General features: G+C 39.3%; 1 protein-coding gene across 5 annotated transcripts in view; it reads left to right on the forward strand.

Moving 5' to 3' along the window:
• Positions 1-16692, forward strand: part of LOC124556217 (cell wall protein IFF6-like) — a 44029-nt gene that overhangs the window by 13532 nt on the left and 13805 nt on the right. For all 5 annotated transcript variants that reach the window (XM_047130208.1, XM_047130209.1, XM_047130207.1 and 2 more), the window contains one exon: positions 9463-9523. The gene's annotated coding sequence lies outside the window, so the exon portion shown is untranslated. The remainder of the gene's footprint in view (positions 1-9462; positions 9524-16692) is intronic.

Consider the following 16692-nt stretch of genomic DNA (forward strand, 5'->3'; position numbering starts at 1 on the left):
TTCCTGCACTTCATTAGTTTCATTGATGATGACCCCCAAAGAGTCTTGTGCAATAGACTGTCTCCTTTTCACATCAGAAAGCAGGCTATGTGACAGTGTTGAACACAATTTCATTGTATTGCTTTGCTCCTGTTCCTGTTTTCTAGGACTAATTGTGTTTAAGGATAATTCGGACATTACAGGTGGCTAAATACTTGTACGTCATGTGTGAACACCACTCACTCCCAAGATGATAGATCCTTAATTGCTCTGTTAGAGTTGTTAAGAGGTGAACATGAAGATAATCTTGAACAACTCTATTTACCCACCCTGTTACTTTCCTTTGTGGGGCATATTTGATTGATTTTACAGGAAAGAAACCATTGTATGGTTCCTATCCCACCACCTCTAATATTATTCTGCATGATGTATGAAACTCATCTAAATGTATCAAGTGTATTTCCCTTCTTTCTGTGTGCAAAATACAGTTATGTGAAAAACTACTTATCACACTTATTCCAATATTTTCCTTAATCTCAGATGTGGAAATGGTGTGTGGCTTAGTGGTTAGATGTCAGATTAAATATCTAAAGGTCCAGGTTTTAATCTGCAGTTGGTCCTTTTCCTGTTACTTATCACTTCTTTCGCATCTGGCAATGATTTGTTAATTTGAAAAATGTTGAGATTTGCCATGGCTTGGAGTCCACAATAGTCTGTGGTTCTCGTGTAATTGGCTGCGTAAGTCAGCTCAGTGTCAGAGGAAGCAATGGGATACTACTTCCATTGGGACCGTATCCAGTGAAGCTATGCAGTGTTCCAAATAACCTTTTTGTTGAGGACAGCTTTATTATGTGAAAGTTTCAAAGTGATTATCCGAAAAGTTAACCAAAGCAAAAACGTGAGTGGCTGAAGATGATTCAGACACAGGCACATCTTCCTCAGCATAACAGTAAAGAAGCAGACTTATAATATGGGGCTTTCATAAAAATGAAAGTATTTTACTACCTACCAATGTCTGTCATTGGTGGAGTAATGTCACTGTTATCGTAAGAAAGGGGCATTTAGTAATGTATACATATTTCCTCTGTGTGCCAAGAGGGCCATCACACATTTATTTCACAGGTATTTACTTATCATTCCATTTTCACAACCGTTTTAAGTGCCCCTTGTACTTTGATGCACTTTTCATGACACTTCTGCAAGTCCTTGAATACATGGCACAATCAATTATTTCTCAGATCCTTACATTCACATCCTGTATTTTGAGCACTGTTGCAGATTTATGAAATGAATGCCCCTAAAGTCATTTTTTCTGACATTACAGATGTGAGATGGGTGTAGTGGACAGGACTGATGTAGTATTGTGCATTGTCATGGGAAAGTCTTCTCTTCATTCATTATGCATGGGATGAAAACATGATGCAACACGTAGTGCATTATTGCCAACCAAATTATATGGCAATGTGACTACTAGTTGATATTAAAAATAAAACATCGAACTTTCAAAATAAGAGATCTACAGACATGTCACTATCAAGAATATTTTGTTAAGTCCACCTTTCAACAGTCATAGTTTTACATTGTATTGTGTACACACAACTTTTCTGTGTCATCCATTGACTACTGGGGAGACGAGAGAGGTTTCCCACAGGGTTCAGTCTTGGTTCCCTTACTGTTCTTAATCTATACAGGGTGTATATAAAGTCCGGGAACACTTTCAGGAACTAAACATTGTACAGATGTCATACATATTGCATTTTGAAGAGAAACTCTGAAAGTTTTTTTTACAAACATTCGGTATGCGAACCATGAGTGACCCGACACACATCAATACGGTAGTCGAATTCTTGCCATACCCGTCCCAGCATGGCATCATCGACTGTGGCAGTCGCATCCCATATTCTCTCCCAGAGCTCTGCTACATCACATGGTAGAGGCGTTACATACACAAGATCTTTAATGTGTCTCCACAGAAAAAAGTCACACAGTGAGATCTGGCGATCGGGGAGGCAATTTCACGAAACAGCTGTCCCTTCTGTAGCATGGCCGATCCATCGATGCAGCAGCTCTGTGTTCAGGTACACACGAACTTCACGATGAAAGTGGGATGGCGCCCCATCCTGCTGATTAATGAATGATGAGTCTGATTGCATTTGAGGCATCAGCCATTGCTACAACATGTCTAAGTAGAAATATCCAGTGACAGTGCTCTCGCGCCTGAACTTACCATGTTTGCAGCTAGCACTGACTATTGGCAGATTGCCAAACTATGCTGTGGCAGTGTACATGAAAAAAACTTTCAGGGTTTCTCTTCAAAATGACATATGTATGATGTCTGTACAATGTTTTGTTCTTGTGTAATAAATAATTGAAAGTGTTCCCGGTCTTTATGTACACCCTGTATTAATGATTTGCTACTCTATATTCATGAAGATGCATAGCTAGGTCTTTTTGCTGATGATACAAGTATAGTAATCATACCCAACAGACAGGAATCAGCTGAGGAAATTGTAAATGTCTTTCAGAAAACATTAGGTGGTTCTCTGCAAATGGACTCACTAAATTTTGAGGAAATACAGTATATACAAATCAGTACAATAAATGAAATAACACCACTGATAAATACATACTTTGAAAAGTCTGTTGCTAAGGCAGAACATTGAAAATTTCTGAGTGTGTGCATTGATGAGAAATTGAATTGGAAGCAACACATTAACGATCCGCTGAAACACCGAGGTTCAGCTGCTTATGCTATTAGGGTTATTGCATATCAGTAAATTAGCCTACTGTGCCTATTTTCATTCAGTGCTTTCATATGGCATCATATTTTGGTGTAATTCATCATTAAGGGAAAAAGTATTCAGTGCACAAAAAGTGTGTAATCAGAATAATATCTGGAGCCCACCCAAGATCACCTTGCAGATATTTATTTTAGCAACTCGGTATATTCAGAGTACCTTTGGGATACATATATTCATGTATGAAATTTATTATTAATAACTCATCCCAGTTCAACAATAATAGAAGTGCATAGCTCCAACACTAGAAGAAAGGATGATTTTCACTATTCTGGGTTAAATAAGACTTTGACAGAGACATGGGTGAATTATGCTGCCACAAAAATCTTTGGTCATTTGTAAAATTGCATTAAAAGTCTGACGGCTAGCCAACCAACATTTAAAAACATATTAAAAGAATTTCTGAATGACAGTGCCTTCTATTCAATAGGTGAATTTGTAGATGTGAAGTAGTAACTGTGTAAAGAAAACTTATGTTAAACTGACATGTTCTACATCATTACAAAATGTTGCATTCATGATATACAGAACAAGTATTAATGTAATGTACTTTTATATGTATATTTGTACTCCAGAAACCAGCAGACAATGTGCTGCAGGGGGTACAAAGTGTGCCATAATAATTCCCTTCCTTTCTGTTCCTTGTGTAGATGGTATTGTTGATGCCCAGTTGTCAATAACCCTCTGTTTAAGCTCAGATTTCTCTCTCTTTCCTGTTGTGATCTTTACACAAGATAAATGTTACAGAAAGTAATATGTTTATTGAATGTGGTCTCATGATTTTGATACTAAGGCTGTCTGTGTTACACAATGTCCTTCTCATATTATTTCCCACCGGAGTTTATTGGGCATTTGTGTTACACTGATTAAACAAATCTTTGATGAAATGATTACATCTTATTTCAGTCTTCTTTATTGCCTACATTAATACAACTGAATGAGGGTCCTTGACTGATGAACACTACCCAAGAATTGATTATTCCTTCACGAGTGAATTACTATTGTATAGGACTCTTTCAATAAATCTCCATCTGGTATGTGAAGTTCCCACAGCAAAATCAGTATGATCATTCCATGTTAAATTGATCCAGAACCTTATTGCTTATTACATATTCAAGTGATATCATATCCTTTCAAACTATCTCTGCCGTTAACAGCAAACATTTAGCCCAAAAAGGGGACTGTGGAAGATGTTTGGCACTACTTCAGAATTGTTATAAAATATATGCTAGACTGTTTGTGATGTGGAAGATGGGATCAAATCACCATGTTGCTTAATGGTGTTAAGATATTACTGTGAGTGGAGGAGGAGTAGGAGGAGGAGTAGGAGGAGGAGGAGATTCACAGCAGATTCAAATAAAGTTGAATCCTTGTTGTCAAACAAAAGCCCAACAAGGTGAAAATGTGTAAGTGCAACTATGAAAAATCATTTATCAAATTCAGAAACATTATCGTAGTAGTGAGGTTACCATATGACTGGGGTTAGCTTGAACAGTCCTGATTTTTTAGTATCATCCCACATAATGACCAGGGTTTCAGAATTTCATGACTGGTCAGGATTTTTTAAAATTTTAGACATAAGTTATATGTTTGATATCTCGTTTACAAACATTCTCTTATGCCCATGCTCTGTTAGCTGACCTTGGAGCTAGCACTGATTTTGATGGTGAGGCGTGGCTACCAATAACTTTTCAATTTACTGTTAGTCATTTGGCAACACAACAAGGGCAGTAGGTTTGTTGTTTTTGTGTGTGAAGTACTGTAACACATCTGCACATTTGTGGTCACTTTATACATGTTTGTTTTTTGTTTATTATTTGGCAATGCTCAAAAGAAAGTGTGTGTTTAATGTTAACTGGCAACAAGAATGCAAATTTTGGAAATGTTACAGTGGCAGTAACAACAGAGGTGTTTGTTGCGCACTATGTACTGCAGGATTTTTTGTTGCCCACAAAACCGGCTATTACTGCTACTGCTTCACCAAGCATAAAGAGGCTTTTCTTTAGGGAATTCTGATCTGGAGTGTGCTGCTAAAGACACTTTATTTTCGTATCATGCTGTTAGATACAGCATGTTATGCTCTACGAATACTTGCACTTAGTGTGCAATATATAATGCCTCAAAATGAAATATTTTAGATACATACCACATTCAATCATTAGTTAAGAAATCATGTTTTGGGGAACAAGTGATCGGAATATTCAGTCTGTCTTCAAGGTACAGAAGAGAGCTGTACAGATAATAACAAATAGCAGCAATAGGGCCCATTGTACTGTCTTATTCAAAAAACCAGAAATTCTGGCTATCCTGTTTGAATGCATTTTCTAGACTGTAATGTATGTAAGGAAAAATATTCATCTGTATGCTACAAACATCTCGATACATGACAATGAAACTAGATCCAACCATTACTTATACCTAAACGGGAAAACCAAGTCCAAAACACAGAACAGTATGCTATATAGTGGCCTCAAACTGTACAACAGGCTGCCACAGGAAATGAAAGGTGTAAATGAACTTCTTATCTTTAGCCAAAAGCTAAAGACATATTTATTAGGCAAAAGTTGTTACAAAGTAAATGAGAATTTAGAATAATTGTAGATAGTTATTTAGTGGACACACATACCACATAGGACTATATAAAGTGCAGCATATGGCATAATTATATTATTGTAAGAACCCATGTATGTTTCAGTTCATAAGACACAGTTGACAACCTCCATACAATTTGTATTGTTATACGGCATATCAATCAGTCAATCACAAACACACTTCCAAAATAGAACACATATCTAAAGTGGTTAAAATGTTAAGTGACCCAAAATTTTCATCTACTAGAACTAAAACCAAGGCAATTATTGTTAAAGCTACTTTGCTATTTGTACAGTATTTGATTATGCATTACCTTCTTCGGAAAACATTGTGCAACATAAACAATGGATAGCTCAAACAGAAGTGAAGGAAAACTCATTCCAATTCTTATAGGATATTTCAGTCTGGAGGAAGGAAATCAAGTTGAACTGCTGAAACTTTGACTCAGTATCTTTTGCAGTGTGCAAAAATACAGACTGGAAGGAAAGATTAGTTTTTACTGCTGGTGACACTAACGATACAAGATAGTAGGGAATGAAAATGCATTCAGAATAGTTCAAAGTGATTGAGATGGATCTACCTTAGAAACTGGTTATTCAGTGTATACTGAACACAAATCATTTCTGAAAAAGAAGTCTGCTGAAAAATACAACTGAGTAAATGAAGTTTAATGTTCTAGTAAACTGTTGAGACTTTTAAGTAAACACAAAAATATGTCCTGGGTTGGACAAAAAATAAAATACAGTGGTGGCGGTGGCGGTGGCGGTGGCGGTGGCGGTGGCGGTGATGAAAGTTTATTGTAAACTGTATAATAGCAGTTAGTCATTAAAAAGTTGAATACTACTTCTTTAAATGAAGACATTTTTTAAATTTATTTTACCTGTGCCGGAAGTTTGTTGTACACTTTAGTACCCTAAATGTATGTTAGTTCATTTCTGTGCCAAAGCCTTGTTAACAGCTTTATATGGCTGTCACTGCACATTCTTGTATTGTGTAGATGAAGATCTGAGTTAATTTTTAAACTGACAATGTACCTTTTCATAAAAATTACACTGTTTAGTATATATATTCATGGTGTGGGTGAAATATTTGGCTGTTGAAATTATTGTTTGGAGAGTGTCAGTCTTGAACTGTTGATAATTATTCTTGTTTTTGTGTGGTGAAGATGGTTTTCAAGTTTGTCTTATTATGTCACCAGGAGAGGCCATAGATCATGGAAAAATCGATGTAATATAGTAGACAATTTTCGCTACATTGTTACTACACTCAATACAAATTACACACAATGCAAAGCAAGCAGAGCTTAGCTCATTAGTAAGATAGAGGATGTTTGCTTTATTTATTTATTTATGTATGGGATCTTGTGGGTGCATAGAATGTAGGGTAAGATCTTGGCCATCGTTTAACACAGTAATATTTCTGTCACTTTTGCACATCATTTATTACACCAGTCTATAGTACAGATTATTGGTACATTATTGTTAGTATTGGTTCATTATTTTAGTATTTGTTCAGTCCTTACACTGCTGCTATGGTTTCAGTGCATAATATTGGTACATTATTGACGGTATTGGTACATCATTATTTATCAAAAAACTCATTCAAACTACGCAAGTGGTCAGTTAGCTATGCCTTTACTGTAGCTTTAAATCCTGCAGTGCTGCTTGCTGACTGTATGTTATTTGGTAATTTTCTAAATATCTTTTTTTCCAAGACGCAGGACTGCATTTTGGGAGAGCTTAGGTTTTGTTTCATGCATATGGTGATCAGTCTTTTTTTGCCCTGTATTATCGGTATGTACATCTTCATTTTTGAGGAACATTGCGGGATTTTCAATAACATACTGCTATATGAATACTATGGATACACAGGGTGTTAGGAATTTCCAGTTACAAACCTCTAGGGCTTGTAGAGGGGAGTGAGCAGATAATATTTTGTATAGAAACATACAGTTTCTGTGCTACAGGTGTGTGAAAACATGTTTGCTAAGTAGGTATGCTCCAGGGTAGGCAGGATTTAGGGTGGTTATGTCAGATCAGCTGATGTCATTTGTGATGTCTATCCTACCTCTCACCTGGTTCGAGCCTGTCATGTGTCTGTGAGGGTTAATCAACATGAGCACACATTTGCAGAATACACTGACATGATCCTTCTGAATGGCAAAGCTCACAGTAATGGAAAAGCTGCTTGTTGCTTTTATCAAGATTGTTCTGCACAAGATCCGACTCCATTGCATACCCTCATTGCCACAGTTGTGCAGTAGCTTCGAGAATGGGTAGCTTTACCATCAGCAGGCGTGTGTCTGATACTCCAAGGCGCTGCACACCCGAGTTGGAAGAGGCCATACTGCATCACATTGAAGGGAACCCACCAACGAGTGCATGAGGAATTTCTTTGGCTATTAATGAGTGGAAATGTAAAACAAGTCATTTACTGCGTCATGCTTAATAAATTATTTGTAAAAGTGGTTGCGCTACCAACACGTTTTCAAATGGTTATAGCATAGAAACATTACATTTCCAGGCATGGGTTCCTGTTCAGTTATTGTCCACTATCTTCCTATACAAATTCTAGAAGTTTGTAACAGGAATCTCTGAACACCTTGTATATATCTGTTGGCATGGAAGTAGAATGATTTGCAGTTCTTTGCAAATTGATTTGCAAGATTTTCTGTGTATGTTATACCTTGCATGATTCTTCCAATTCTTTCATTCTTTCTTTCTTTCTGTTTTTTCTGCAAGTATGACTGAAAGTTGTGCATGAGGTGTGTGGCCATTTTTAATGACATTTATTTTGATTCTAAAAAAGCCTATAGGTCTAAAATAGTAGTTACTAGATGTTAATGGAACTTCTTTATTTTTGGAATGTGTTTCGGGTGCCACCGATCATCAGATGACCTCCACAATGTGACAGGAGTATGATGCCTCGATATAACATAAACACTGTCAACTGTTAAGTTCATGTCAGTATTTCTGTTCTTAATGTGAATACAATAACTTCATGTGTTGTAAGTTGAAAGTCTTTTTTTCCAAAAGATTGTACAGATGTTGCATTGTGCAGGTCATCTGACGATAGATGATGCCCGAAACAGTAGTATTCGTAAAGCAGTATGCAATTGAAAATCCTGCACTCATACCCAAAAATTAAGCTGTACACACCCTCATCCAAGGCAAAAAATGGATCTCCATATACACAGAACGGAAACTAACTTATGCCAAACTGGAGTTCTGCAACTTGAACGAAAAGATATTAAGAAAATTACCAAATGACATACAATCAGTTAACAGCATTTCAGGATTCAAAGATGCAGTAAAGGTGTATCTAATTGACCACTTCTTTTGTAGCCAGAAAGAGTTTTTTTGATAAATAATAATGTGGCAGTACCAATAGTAATGTACAAATATTACACATGGAAACCATAGTAGCATTGTAACAACTGAAGCAGTACTAAAGATAATCTACCAGAAATCTGTTGTAGCTGTAAGTAATGATTGATGTATTATAGTGACATAAGCATTATTGTCTTAAATGATGTCCATCATCTTACTATAAATTCTATGTACCCACAAGACCACATTGACAAGTAAATGAATCGAACATCCTCTATCTTACTGACATGTTGTTGTGTGAAATTAGTACTGTATGTAACAGATAATGTAGCAGAATTGTCTACTTTGCTTACATTCATTTTGCTATTACCTATGACCTCTCCTGGTGTAATAATAATACAAATCTGGAAACCATCCTCACTAAACAAAAACGAGGATAATTACCAACAGTTCAAGGCTAACACTCTCCAAACAACTATTTCAACAGCTAAATATTTCACCCATGCACTGTTTCTGAATATCAAGTAGTGTAATTACTATAAAAAAAGGTATGTTGTCAGTTTCAAAACTAACACAGATCATTATTCATACAGTACAGTTTTTTTATTCATTTCTCACTAGCTTGTTGTGTGTGAATCATTTTGCTACACTGACCATAGCCTTTTTTATGTTTTTTTGTATTAAGTTTCCTGTTTTTTCACTGATGAGGAAGCATGTGTTATCAGCGAACTGATAAATATTTTGAAATTTCTGTTTGTTTGTAGATCACTTACATACAGGAGGAACATCCGACTGATGCTTGGGAACAACATATTTCATCTGTTGGTAAGCTGAGTGTTGGTCTGTAATTTTGTTGCATGCAGTGTGTTGTATTTCCACTATTTGATTGTGTCTGCAATGGTATGACATGACCTAACATTAGGTGTGCCTCTTGTGCCTAGTTCATTTAATTTCTGTAGTAGTGCCTCATTATCTGTAATACTGAATGATAACAAGCCAAGGCATCCTCCAATAATATATTCACCATTGTCCGCTTTCAGGTTAATTTCACTCAGAAATTCATAGGTAGCAATGCTGGTTGGCATTTCCCATTAAACCTGTGTTGTGCTATGGACAGAATTTGGTATTTTTGCATAAAGCATGTCAGTCTGTTGTGGAAGACCTACTCAAAAATTTTTGAGAAGCAGGACAATGGGGCAATTGTCCTGTAATTGACAACTTCTTCTGTTTTTACTTTTTAAAATATTAGTTTCAATTTTGCAATTTTTGATAGGAAGAGAAGTCCTTGACATCAATAAACTATTGCACAAATGTCAGTGGTTTTACAGTGATTCCACATCATCTTTTTATTATTTTATCAGGTATACCATATACTCCAGATGCTTATTTCATTTTTAAGGTTTTTGTAACAGTAAAAATTTCTCTTTTATTCATTTGGTACAGATGCAATGAGGTAGCAGGGTTGTTGATCTTGAATGGAGTGTGATTCTGTCCATGCCCATATAGAGAGGGCTGCAAAAAATGTTATTATTTATGACCCTTCGAGGTGGTATACTGTTGTTCAAACTGCTACAAAACAAAGACGGTATGAAGTCATTGAAATGGACCAGAAGGACTTTTTGGATTTTGGTGCTATGCAGAAGGAAAAGTTTAAGAATACTGAAATTGACAGTGAAGGAAATCAAGTACAATGGCTTAAAGTGACGCAACTTCAATATCGCAAAAATGATGTTAATCACATCTTTTTCAAGCATGGTGTGACAGCCATGCGATGCGAAGGATCTCGCTAACTTCATCAGAACTGTTACCACCACAGTATGGATCTCCAGCTATTTATTCTTGAAGACTCTTGTAAAATGCGTGGTACTGTTCTGTTAATGCCACTGCGGCATAGATCCAGGAGGTCTTTTTACCTTCTCTTCCTGAAGTTTCAGTGCTCCATGGTATTTCGGTTCCAACTGGAAGATTGTATCAGAATTTCGGGATTTTCTGGAAACTGGCAAACTTCTGAATTGTTGATTATGGAAATGCTTGAACAAGTGCAGCACATCTTTACTCTCCAGTTCCTTGGCCATGCTTTCTACATGTGCTTCTCTGCTCGAAGATATTATGGCTCGCCTATCTGATTAATCAGACATCCGCAAGCAGATAACCGGACTACGCACTCATAATGCGGAGTTACGATCCCGCATTGCTACCGCCTCCGCTGAATTGGCTTATGCACGGATTACCTTTGGCTGCATCTCTGCAGAGCCGCTCCTGTCAATGCAGCCTCTCTCTCCTACTGTGTCTTCGCTCTGCTTTGCTCCTGTGACGAGCTTCACCTTTCCTGCTCCTGGTTCCGTGCGGATGCAATTGGACCTGCAGGACAGACTCAAAGAAGCACTGCTGTATCACCGGGATCTTGAATGATGGTGCCATAGCATTTTGGTTACTTGGGTTAATCTTACTGATTAGTTCCGTACATATATTTGTTAATAGTTGGTGAGAATATTTGCAATATTCTTTGTATCAGTTATTTTCTCTTCATGTTGACATAGCTTGATATTGGCATTTCTGGTAGTGACATTACCTGTCTGCTGTTTCACAATTTTTGATGTAGCTTTTGTCTTGTGGCATGTAAAGGTCATTTTCCTTCATTTTTGCTTCTGTGACAACTATTAAAATATCGCTTGTATTTTCTGCGGTAAGCGTGAAGTTCATCACACACCCACAGTGTCCTTAATACAATATAGGTTTTTCTTTTTTTCCTTGAAATATTAATTGCAGCTGGTATCCAAGACTACTTTTTATTATAAGACCATAGCCCGTGTTCCTTCAGTGGGAATGCAGTTTCATAATAGTTAGTACATATGTGGGTTTTACGTGGTTGTTCAATGTTTGAACAGCATGAAGGAACATGGTACTCATGTTGACATTTTGGTTCTGTCCACCACAAGTGTCAGAGAACAAAACAACTGGACGGCTATCTGCAATCTTCTGGAGTTCTTGAAATACACATGATGCTACTTCAATTGAGCCGCGTTTAGTCACACCTTCATGCCACATGTAATTTCTAGCTTTCCTGGTAACGGTATTGTATACTGTGAGGTTGTATACCGCCAGTCTTCTTTTGTAAAAAATGGTTTTAGCTGCTATGTGTGGACAGTATCTCACAGCTTCTTGGTCAAACTCTAGTAAATGACATTCTCCTGCTTTGGCCCGCTCCTTCAATTAATTTTTTAGTATCGTAGCAGCCTCCTTTCTCTTTAGGTGTTCTGAGTGCTGGTCTTTCTCTGCCTCTTGATTTTCTTCAGAGAGATTTTGAAAGCGATAACAGTGGTCACATACATCTTTTCTTGCTACATGAAAGGCTAAGTTAAACTCTGTATTGAATATTTCTCTGTAAAGCCAATGTTTTTCAGCAATAACCTGTTCCTCTTCACAACGTTTCTTATATAGTTCGTGCATTATTTGTATATTCAAAGCTCCTGGTAAGAACTGTTGCACAGTGCTCTGTCGGCAGTAATGCGATGGAATGGTAGGAAATGATTTTATATGGTTCCTTATTCTTTCCCTTGCCTTGTCGGATCTCCTTATACCTGGACGATAATGACACCTCTTGTCAGCACACAGAATCATGTTGCTGCTGTCCCTTTTCTTCTGTATATATCGCACAAATGTTTCTGATATATTAAAAATGCTAAGGAAAAACCCTAGACACACTTGAACTTCACTACCATTTTTCAGGAGAACGTAATTCTTTGAGACATTTCTTCGAGACTGCGCACCTGCAGAACGTGACCTTGCTTTAGGTACCACCTTAATAAGTGGAGCTAAATACTGTTGCTGCTTTTCTAAATCTTTCATCATCGAGAATCCTTGGAACATCTGTATCCTTGGAACATCTGTATCCCTTCAGTCTCGTTGATGTTCTCGCTACACTTTCTTGGGCATTTGGAACAATTCTTGTACTTAAATGTTCTGGCTGGTACTTCTTTATTAGCAATTGATTTGTACACCTTTCCTGACTGCCTATTCATTTTTCTTATGTTCTTTTTCCACTTGTCAGTGTTCTTACTTTTTTTTTATCGTTTTATTTTCCTTACCAACTTCATTTCCTCTGTCAGATTGCCCATGTTCTTGATCATTAGACTCAACGGTCACTGGATTAACTTTCTTCCTGTTGCATGTTCATTAACATCACAAAACCTTTGCCCACACAAATTGAAGAATCAGGACTGAATAGCTGATTTGTCAGTGAACGTGGATTTCCATATTGTATCTCCTTTGTGACATTGCCTGGAAAGTAGAAAATTATATTACTGACATTAGTGCCTTATCTAGCATAATATAACACATTAATCAACTATGAATCTTACAGTCCCATTGTATTTTAAAAATTATGACGTGCGATAATTACGAAGAAATGTACCACTTCACCCAAAGGCAACAAATGTGGCCCTAGCTCAATTGAAATGCACATGTGTTATTATTTTAGTAACAGCACAGTTAGGAGAAGAAATAAATCAGAATGTAATTAAGGACCACTAAGAAAATGTGTACACACAACCATATTCAAACGATAGTCCCAGTATATGTATTTTGTTTGTCAAATAATTTGTGACTAAGAAATTAGTATTGGAAATGTTAAACAAGACCCATGGATTATCATTTTGCTTACCGAGGTTTTATAAAGATAGTTGTAGTTTCTGTTGAACTGCAGCTCTCCTTTTCTTTGGCCTCTGAGATGGTGATGGTGACGATGATGATGATGATGATGATGATGAATCCATACTGTTTTCGGGTATGTAATCATCTGATGAACCCGAACTAAGCACTTTGAAATCATTGCGATCTTCTTCAGTTAACTCTTGCAGTTGTTTCACTTCGGAACAGTTTTGTATTGCAGACGAGGTTCCACTATTCTTTTCTTCTGCTTCTGTAATTTCTACAATGTGGTATACAAACAATGAATGGGAGTCAAGTCAATCAAAGTAACAATCTGTATCTCCGTGGATGATTATCTCATAGATAAAATTAATAGTAATTCATCTTACCTTAATCAGATGTAGAATTACTTTCACTGCGGTAATTTTGCATGACTAGCTCAACCATTCTCCTTTCTCATGAAGTCATTTTTTATCTAACAGAGAGCGCACACTAACAACAACCTCTTCACAGTGAATACCACACGAAACTAAATAACAACAACCTCTTCACAGTGAATACCACACGAAACTAAATAAAATTTGACGTGACAGTGACAGCAACGTGACTCCGTTGACAATGCCTACAAAGGGCACTCATTGTTTAGCGTTTCTGCGCTTATTGATTCTTGCAAGGGAAACACAATGGCTTGAAACCTCGTACGTAAAGTGTTTCGAGAACTGATGAACAGACGAATGATTCAGCAGGGAGGCGTGATGCAAAGTTTCTACTTGGCGTCGCAAGCTTCATTATTATCTACTAGACAACATATAATACTCTTTCAGCACACAGGAAAATAGTGCACAAATGCAGCAAAATTGTATTATACAAAACAAGCAGATAATGGTATCTGCTGAATAAAAACGTATTTCCAAATTTACTTCATGAAGTAAGCAGTCAAAAGAACGTAAGAGCCCATACGTTTTGCTGATCCGAAAATAGAGACGCACTGACTCGAGACAAGAACGTAAGAGCCAATACGTTTATCTGTCTCTAAATTAAGCTCACAACTTGGAGATACGCAGCAGCTTCTTCTCGCAATGAGAAGAGATAGAGATACGCCGTTTTGACACAACAAGGACCTGATTACCATGAGGACATATGTTAAAAAAACCGAAAATCGCATTTTTGGAGATACGTTCCTCTGACTCTCACGCTACGAAATGATTGTGTAGGCCCGATCGACCATGCATAGGTGGACCTCGAGAGGGTTTGCGACATGCGGTAGCAGGTGAAGCTGTGGTTCTGACAGTAGTTTGACCATCCACAGAGTCCACAGGACGGTTTGGGTAGTGCTGCAACAGTACAGTGTTGGGTAGTGCTTGGTCCTCAATCAATGTATAAAAGCACCGCCAGAGCAGCGAAGATGTGTCGTCGTCGAGGTGCTCGTCATAGGTGTTGTGGTAGATGGCCTCAGCCACAGGGTGAGAAAGGTGTTCGATAAGCAAAGTTTTCGCTATCACGTACTTGGGCGAACTGGGCGGCAAGAGTAGCAGATCACTGATTAAGTCAGGATGGTGGTGGAGGTGGCTCACCAGGCAGAGTAAACGTGCGTCATTGTCAAAGATCCCGTGGATATCCAGTAGATGGCCTGTTGTGGACTGACAAGACAGCCAGTCCACAGTGACGGGTAACTGAAAGGCACGCGCATAAACTCACGCAGGCTGGCGTGAGGTCTGAAACAGGATACATAATGAATGCTATAAAGAAAAGTACGTAGCTGCTGGAATACTTAACTTTAATCCACAATTGGTGAACATTGGTCTTGTTACTGTACATGCTTCATTAGATACATAGCAAAGGATAAATGGCGCCTTGCTAGGTCGTAGCAATTGACTTAGCAGAAGGCTATGCTAACTACCGTCTCGGCAAATGAGAGCGTAATTCTCAGTGAACCTTTCCTAGCAAAGTCGGCTGTACAACTGGGGCGAGTGCTAGTACGTCTCTCTAGACCTGCCATGTGGCGGCGCTCGGTCTGCAATTACTGACAGTGGCGACACGCGGGTCCATCGTATACTAGCGGACCGTGGCCGATTTAAAAGGCTACCACCTAGCAAGTGTGGTGTCTGGCGGTGACACCACATTCCTCCCCCGCAAATCGGCGGATGGTTGTGTTATAAGGCTTCTGCCCGCCGTGGAGAGGACTCCATGTTGGCGTATGCGACGAGGTGGGGAGCCTAAAAACAGGCGAGGCTGTGCCACCCGCACCCTGCCATTCGGTCCGAGGGGAGCTAGGAAACGCCTGAAAACCTAGTCCAGGGTGCACGTCAACATGCGGTGTATGTGCCCGTAGATAGTCAGGAGGGGCCGACGGGTCGACCTCCATTGAGTTGGAGCACCCGACTGGCGAAGACGACATCTGGTCCGGAGCGGGCAATAGTTCCATGTCGGAGGACAGCGGGTCACGGGAAGCGATCGGCGGCGCACGACCCAGGGAGGCGCCCGGCGGCAGCAGCGGCGCGTCCTCTGCAGGCGGCGCCGGCGGGATAACAGGCGGCGGCGGTGGCGGCAGCGGCGCGTTGCCATTGGGCAAAATGGAAGGCAGCGTCGGTAACACCTGGGGATGAGGCAAGCCAGTAGATGGGTCCCCAGGGTGCTGACCGGACGGCACCTGCGCTGAAAGCAGACGGGGAGTGGCAGAACCCGTGCGACGACAGAGGCGCAGCTGATTGAGATGCCGACGCACCTCACCAGAGGTCCCCAAAACCAAATACATAGTGCGGCCAAGGCAGCGAAGAATGCGCCCTGCGAGCCAACGCTGTGAACCTCGATAGTTGCGATAGTATATTACGTCGCCTGGAGCAAAAGCAGGTTGCTGCCGCTGCACAGGAACCTGATGCGGCGGGTGCAGCAAAGACATCAAGGTTCGATGAGGACGACCGTGAAGCAACTCAGCCAGCGAGCGACCATCGCGGGGCTGAGAGCGATACGAGGACAAAAAGAGCAATAATGCGTCCTCCCGAGAATGCGACTCTTTCAGCTTCAACATCTGTGACTTGAAAGTCCGGACCAATCGTTCAGCGGCACCGTTTGACTGAGGCGAAAACGGCGCGGATGTCAGGTGTTGAATACCACTGGCCTTGCAGAATGACTGAAATTCTGCGGACATGAATTGTGGGCCATTGTCTGAAACAATAGTCCGTGGAAGACCTTCTATGCAAAAGATAGCAGAAAACGCTTGGATGGTGGCAGAAGCCGTCGTGGAAGACATCCGGACAACAAAAGGAAAATTACTGAATGAATCTACCACAACCAACCATCGAGCATTCCAGAATGGACCAACAAAATCGATGTGCAAGCGTTGC

The sequence above is a fragment of the Schistocerca americana genome, chromosome X (assembly GCF_021461395.2).
Source record: "Schistocerca americana isolate TAMUIC-IGC-003095 chromosome X, iqSchAmer2.1, whole genome shotgun sequence".
Lineage (NCBI taxonomy): Eukaryota > Metazoa > Arthropoda > Insecta > Orthoptera > Acrididae > Schistocerca > Schistocerca americana.